Genomic DNA, 7,494 nt, shown 5'->3' on the forward strand with positions numbered 1-7,494 from the left:
CTCTGTGCCTTGCGAGGCCACTTCATCACTTTCAGGGATTCCAATGAGGCGGATATTAGCCTTCTTCGAATTATCCCAGAGCTCTCTGAGAGAATGATCTGTTTTTGCTCTCCATTTCTCTTCCTCTTTAAGAGTTTGGGAGCATTCAAAGGCTTTGTCTTCAATGTCAGAAATCCTTTCTTCTGCTTGCTCCACTCTGTTACTGAGGGATTCTACTGTATTTTTCAGATCTTTGAAGGCTGCAAATTCTTGCTTCAGTGCGTCAAAATCTTTGGTAGTTTTGTCTCTAAATTCGTTAAATTCTTGAGACAACTTTTGAATTTCTCCTAGAATTTCTAATTCCGACTTTTGAATTGCTGCTTGAGTTTCTAATTCCAAATTTTCTTCCATTTTATTAATCTTGTTTGCAATCCAAATTCTGAATTCGATTTCTGACATCTCAGCCAGCTGTTTATGTATGGGATCTTCAGTTACATCTGCCATATCTTTCCTTCTTTTCTGGTTATTCATGTTACAAGAGCTTTTCTGCTGATTCCACCCCATGATTGTTTTACACCATTTGATTTTTCCCCTGGAGCTTTGTCAAGGACCCGTACAGTGCTATGGCCTAAGAAACTGGGGACCTGTTTGGCATGGTGGGGCTAAGTGGTTCCGGCTTGTTTTCAGCTGGTCTGTGTCCGACCCTAGTGAAACAGTTACTTTGAGTTGAAGTCTCAGCTATGGAGAAATACCAGCAATTAAGTCACCCAGCCCCTCACAGGCAACAATTGGAAAAGGAAAATCAAACCTTCCTACAACCACATACCCAGGGCACCACCTGAATAGTCCTCAGGCAACTGGCTCAGTTTAAAAGGTCCAAATCAATTGTCTCAGTCAGCACCTGTCTCAGGTGGGAGAATTTAAAAGGTCTTTGCAACTGGATCGCAGGGGTCTGGTGACTACTCAGATATGGCTTGCTCCGGTGCTCCGTGGAGTCAGGAGGGCCTACCCAGCAAATAGATCAGTCTGGGAAGGTTGATGCCTCCTTCCCCACCTTGCACCTCTGTCACACCCAGTCACTGATAGCCCTGCAGGGCTGTGACTCAGTTGCCTCTAGTGAACAGATACTCCAGGTGTTTGCACCTGCCTGAATCACAAGGAAATCTATTTGTGCTCAGCCAGGCCACTGCGCTCTGCCTCAATCTAGCAGGGGGAGGTGAGGCCTGACAACCTCAGGTGCTTGATGGAGGCTAGGCGGGGTGTTCACTCAGTTCCAGCCCCGCCCCTTATTGGTGTTACTGACAGAACAGAACAGAACAACTTTGTGGGAGTTTGTTTCTGTCCCTGCTAAATTCCCCTGCAGAAGAGAAGCTGTTTTGAGTTCCCAGAGCCTGTGCCTCAGGCCCTGTCCTTGCTCCTGCAGGTTTGTATTTGGTTAGCTGTCAGTTCTAGCCACTTGTCTTCCTTTGTGTATAGGCTGACAATCTCCTGAGGGCTGGGTGTGTCTTAGGCTCAGTAAAGCGGTCCTCTGGATCAGCCCCACCCTGGGAACTTCCCAGCTCTGCACATGCGTTTCTAGTCCCCACACTCCACCCAGGCCAGTACTGCCTCAGACAAACCCTTTACTCACAGGGCCTGAGTTTCCGTCCCAGATCTGTTCCATGGTGGTTGCCACCTGAGAAAATGTCCGGCCTTTTTTGGTTGCCCAGGGAGACAGGGAGTGTGGCTTCGGAATATCCAGGAGTGAGCCTATTATTGCCAAAAACGGCTGCTGCTCTGTGCCTCGGGGCACCGCCTCTCCGGTGTTGTTCCCTCTCAGCCAACCATGTTCTCCTCACTCCGGTGCGGTAGAGTCAGCACTGACCAGCTGCAGTCCTGGCCCTGTCCACACCCCTCAAAAAATCACCCCAGAATCTGGACTCCTGGGGGACAGGCCTCCAGACCTCAGAGTGAGAGTGGAGGGGAGTGCTGGGAGCTCAGATTTGCAGGTAGAGAATATATACAGTTTTATGCCTGGCAGGAGAACGCTGTGGCACCCTAGTAGGGGAGGTAGGTCCAGTTTTTAGAGGGTCTCTCCCGTGGAGTGTAGTGGGAGGACCTTTGAACTCTGCTCATTTGTTTGTGGGGCACTCTGAGCCGTTCTCATGGGGGAGGGGACTCCCGTCCAGTTGGTGATGGATTTTGTACCTTTTGTTTGTATCCTTGGGGTCGCAGCTCGCCTCAGCGGGGTTGATGTGCGTTCTTCAACCTTCTCTCTTGGTGTTGCTCTAATCCACCAGGTTACTTCTTAAATTCTGTCCTTTAACTCTCCTCCTGGATGGGAGCCTCTGTGGAAAGCTGGCTTCAGTCAGCCATCTTGTCTCTGCCCCCAAATCAAAACCATCTTGAGATATCACCTAACTTATAAATTATTTTAGATGAAGAACAAAAGTTTGTGAAAAGATAGTCTACATTATTAATAATTTTCATTCTCTAAAAAATTGTCTATGTAAATAGTAATATGTGTTCATTACAATAAAATTGTTAAACTTCAGACAACTATTTGGATAAATCATATAAAATAACTCAGAATCAAATCAACCAGAGTCCATGTAAATGTTTTAGTTTATTTTATTCCAGGTTTCTTTCCATTCTTAAGTTGTTATCCTTTTTTTCTTTTTTTTTTTTGAGGCTTCAAAAATATACAATAAACATCATGTTGAACTTTTAAACTTATGTTATGAACATCTTTCCCATTATTTCAAATAAGTGGTTGTCATAATTATTTTAAAACATCTTATAATGAAAATATGCTTTGGCAGAGATAGCTGGTTGTTTGTTAATATATCCTCTTGCAGTCCTTGATGGTAATGGAACTCTAGATTTGCAAATGTACATATCACTGTCTAGAATAAGGGTTGACAAACTGTCCAGTGGACCAAATCTGGCCTTTCCTATGGCCAGCAAGCTAAGAATGTTTTTTCACATTTGTAAGGGATTTAAAAACAATCAAAGAAGAATATTCAGTAGATATGTTATGTGGCCTGCAAAGCTTGAAATATTTACACCTAGCTTGTAATGGAAAATGTTTGTTCACCCTAGTGTACAATAGAGACATTTCCCTGCCTCTCTTGCAGCTAGCTTGGTGTGTCTGTGTGCCTGGTTCAGCCCTATGGGACATTTAGGGAAGTGATATGTGCAGCTTCTTACCCTGTTTCCCCGAAAATAAGACAGTGTCTTATTTTAAGGTGTGCTCCCAAAGATGCTCTAGGTCTTATTTTCAGGGGACAGCTTATCTTTTCTATAAGTAGGTCTTTTTTTCGGAGGATGTCTTATTTTTGGGAAAACAGGGTAGGATGTATCCCAAAGGTGTGGTCCCCAACCCCTGTTAGGAACCAGGCCACACAGCAGGAGGTGATTAGCTGCCGGTGAGCAAAGAAAGTTTCATCTGTATTTACAGTCACTCCCCATTGCTCACATTGCCACCTCAGATCTGCCTCCTGTCACTTTTACCTCTGCCACAGTGCATGGAAAAATTATCTTCTGTGATACTGTTCCTTGATGACAGTTGGGGACCACTGTCTACAGGGAGAGGGCATCCTTATAATGAATGTTCATTCTTAAAATGAACAGAGAGTTACTTTTCCCTCCTTGTTTTTTCTACCACTTAGAACACAAGTCTGGTGGTGAGCCATGTAGATAAGAGGACTAGCCATGTAGATAAGAGGACTAGCCTAAGTATGGCCGAGTAACAAGACTGAGGAAGCTGGCATCTCTAGGTGTCCTTCTCAGATGTCACTCTACCAGTCCCCAGCCACCTACCCATGGAGAGTTAGGGGAGAGAGAAATAAATTCCTATTTCATTTAAACAACTGTTATTTGGAATGTTTTCCATCCAGCCAAATCCAAGATGGTAGAGACTGTATGCACCATTAGTCTACCACTAGGGGAAAAACGTCTTCAAAATATTCTATTTCCCAATGCTTTCTTATCACTTAAAACTTTTGTTTTTAAAAATGACATTTTAAACAAAACACTCTTTTAGGCCTATGTTTGCTAAGATTTTAAAAAGTTATATGTTACCCTAGCACATACATTAGGATATGCAAAGAAATATGAGCACAACAATTTGGTTAGGGTAGTACTAAAACTTCTTCAGCAAGTAGTCCAATTCCTCTAAATGATTTTTGCACAAAATCATCAAGGTTGTGTGTGTGTCCAAAAGGATATTGTCTTCTGTGCCAAAAAGAAAAAAAAAGGGCCTGGTTAATGCAGCACTTCTTAAATGAATGTTCTACCCTTGACTTGGGGATAGTCTCCAAACTGCTGGCACCTGGGCTGCAATTTGGATGCATATCCACAGATAACGATAACTACGCCCACAGTACTGCATGGCTGAGAGCAATTGCAAGGAATATCTCCATCCCAGATTTAGTGCCATGTAACAAAGTGACTTACCAGCAAGCAGAAAGAGAACAGCGTGCACCCTCTACTACATTAGTACTTTGGTGTATTTCTTTTCAGTCTTAAAAACATTTTTATTTGTGTAGTTGCAATTGTGCTGAACCTATAATTGTGTATCCAGCCTTCTCTCTTAACATGAGTTTTATTTCTTGTTGTTATTAGTTCTATTTACTAGATAAGTAATATTCCATTATGTGAATGTCCAATAATCTGCTTTATTAGCTTGTTCATAATTTAGCTAATCAAGTTCACAAGCCACAGTGGAACCTCCAGATAATTGTATATCAGTGAGAGTCAAGTAGATGGTAAGGCTAATGGAATCAACTATATAGGCTTTCAAAGCTTTTTTTTCCCCCTAAAAACTGCCCTTAAAATCTTTAATAACAATTGAGATAGTTAAGCTATTTTAAAACATAGCCTTATCAGATAATACTACCTCTTGCTGTATGATCACTGAAGCATGCACAAACTCCCATTTTCAGAAACAGAATGCATTTCACCCTGAAAAACACTTTATCAAAATGCCTCCTAAGAGTATTGGAGGAAGACCTTCAATGCGAACAATTTAGGATTTAAGAAAGACCCAAAGAATGAAAATGCATTAAAAGCAGAATGAAAAACTCAGGTCAGGTTAGGTTATCTTCTCATACAAAAAGCTCCTGAAAGAAATAAGTGATGTGATTTGATAGCATGTCAATGGCTTTCTGAAGATGGGAAGAAGAATGGACAATGCCAAAAAGAGAAAGAAGAAAAGAAAGAAAATGTACTACCATTTAAAAGTAATGATCATTATAGTCACGGGAAGGTAATGTGTATTTTATTCCAGGACAATTATTTTGATGTTCCCTTTGATATAAACTCCTGGCTTATTAAAATCCTGACACAGCCTAGACAAGAGATTATCACTTGCACAATTAAGTTTATACCTCCTAAAAAGATTTTCACCTTTGAAAAGCACAGCAGCAAAGACTGACAGCAGGAGAGAAAGACAAAATCAACCTTGAAATAGAACAGGAAGTTCATCACTGTTGGTTCTGAATTGTGACTGAAGCAACCTATGGAGAGTTCCTAGAGCTCCAAGATGGAGTAATTATCCTTGATTTTATGAATAAGAGACAAAAGGTGAGAGCTCTTATTAGAAAACCCTTTATTTCTGGTTGGTCACTGATACAAAGAAATGAAAACTGCAGTGCAAGATTAAAAGTACAAGTGCTTTGTAGAGAGGAGTTCCACTGTGTCTTCACTGTCAAGGTAATATTTGTCTTTGACAATCACATGCTAAATAATTTTAGGATGGTGACGCTGGCCTTCAGCACGAAAGAAATGGAGAGAAAAAGACAAGTGTGAAAGGAATAATAACCAGGAGAAGCTTTTTCTGGTATTGTTATAGTCTCGGATAAGGAAACATGGAGAGCGTTTGCTTTCTAAAAAATTAATCACATACCTACAGAATGGGAAAATATTTGCAAATCATGTATCTGATCGGGGACTTATATGTAGAATATATAAGGAATGCTTACAACCAAACAAAAAAAGGAAAAGTTACTCAATTTTTAAAATGGGCAGAGAATTTGAATAGACATTTCTCAACAACAAAAACACAACAAATGGAATGGGCAGGTGGCTCATTATAATCCTCACACTCTGGGAGGCCAAGGCAGGAGGATTGCCTGAGCTCAGGAGTTTGAGACCAGCCTGAGCAAGGGTGAGATCCTGTCTCTACTAAAAACAGAAAAATTAGCTCGCCATTGTGGTGGATGCTGTAGTCCCAGCTATTCAGAAGGCTGAGGTAGGAAGATCGCTGGAGCCTAGGAGTTTGAGCCCAGGGTGACACCATGGGATTCTAGCCTGGGGTAACAGATGAGACTCTGTCTCAAACACACACACACACACACACACACACATGACTGATAACTGCATGAAAAAATGTTTCAACATCATTATGATTAGAGAAAAGCAAATCAAAACCACAGTGAGACACTAGTTAACTCTCATAGGATTCCTATAATTTAAAGAATGGACAATAACAAGTGTTGACAAAGATGTCCAAAAATTGGACAACCAGGGCAGCACCTATGGCTCAGTGGGTAGGGCACTGGCCCCATATACTGAGGGTGGTAAGTTCAAACCTGGTCCGGCTAAACTGCAAAAACAAATAGCCAGGTATTGTGGCAGGCACCTATAGTCCCAGCTATTCAGGAGGCTGAGGCAAGAGAATCACCTAAGCCCAGGAGTTGGAGGTTGCTGTGAGCTGTGACGTCACAGCACTCTACCAAGGGCGATAAAGTGAGACTTTGTCTCTACAAAAAAAAAAAAAAAAAATTGGACAACCAATTTTGTCCGAGATGAGAAAATGCAAGGAGATATAAAAATGGAAGTGGCGGTCAGAGTGAGAGGCCAGGACCAACCATGGAGGAAGACCAGCTGCATCTGAAAACTGGAACAGGCAAGGACATGGCTTGTCTCTTAGAGCTTCCAGAGGGAAGAAAGTTCCACCCATCTGCTCTGGACTTCAGACCTACAGAATCTAAGACAATAAATTGATGCTGTTCTGAGCCATACATTTTTGGTAATTTGTTACAGTATCAATAGAAAATGAACACAATCATCATTTAACGTTGCTGCTGTTGCTATCGCAATGGACCATTTCCCCTCCATTTCTTTGTTTGGAAAGAACAGACTCTCTGAACCAGCGGCTGAATGGATGTAGCCAGGCTTGCATGTGGGTTTGGTCCGTGATGGCTGAGTGGGACCAACTCCCGTGACGTCAGCTGTCAGGTGGCCTGCCGGCGTGTCCCCTGACCGCACCATCCTGTTGTCTTCAACTTAGGCTTAATGTAGAACTTTTCATCAGAGCACTTTCCCACTACTGCACAAAAACTTCATGGTTGTCTTCAGTACTCAGGTAACATGCAACTGGGCGGTCATGAGCCCTGGGGACAGAAACCATATTTTCTGAACCAAACATTAGAGGAGAAATTATTTGCAAGTCAGATGTCTGGGAAATCTGGGACTGATTGTTGTCACCCATGTGGCTCACAGAGTGATAGTTACAATCACTTTAACTGGTGG

This window comes from Nycticebus coucang, chromosome 20 (genome assembly GCF_027406575.1).
Source record: "Nycticebus coucang isolate mNycCou1 chromosome 20, mNycCou1.pri, whole genome shotgun sequence".
Taxonomy (NCBI): domain Eukaryota; kingdom Metazoa; phylum Chordata; class Mammalia; order Primates; family Lorisidae; genus Nycticebus; species Nycticebus coucang.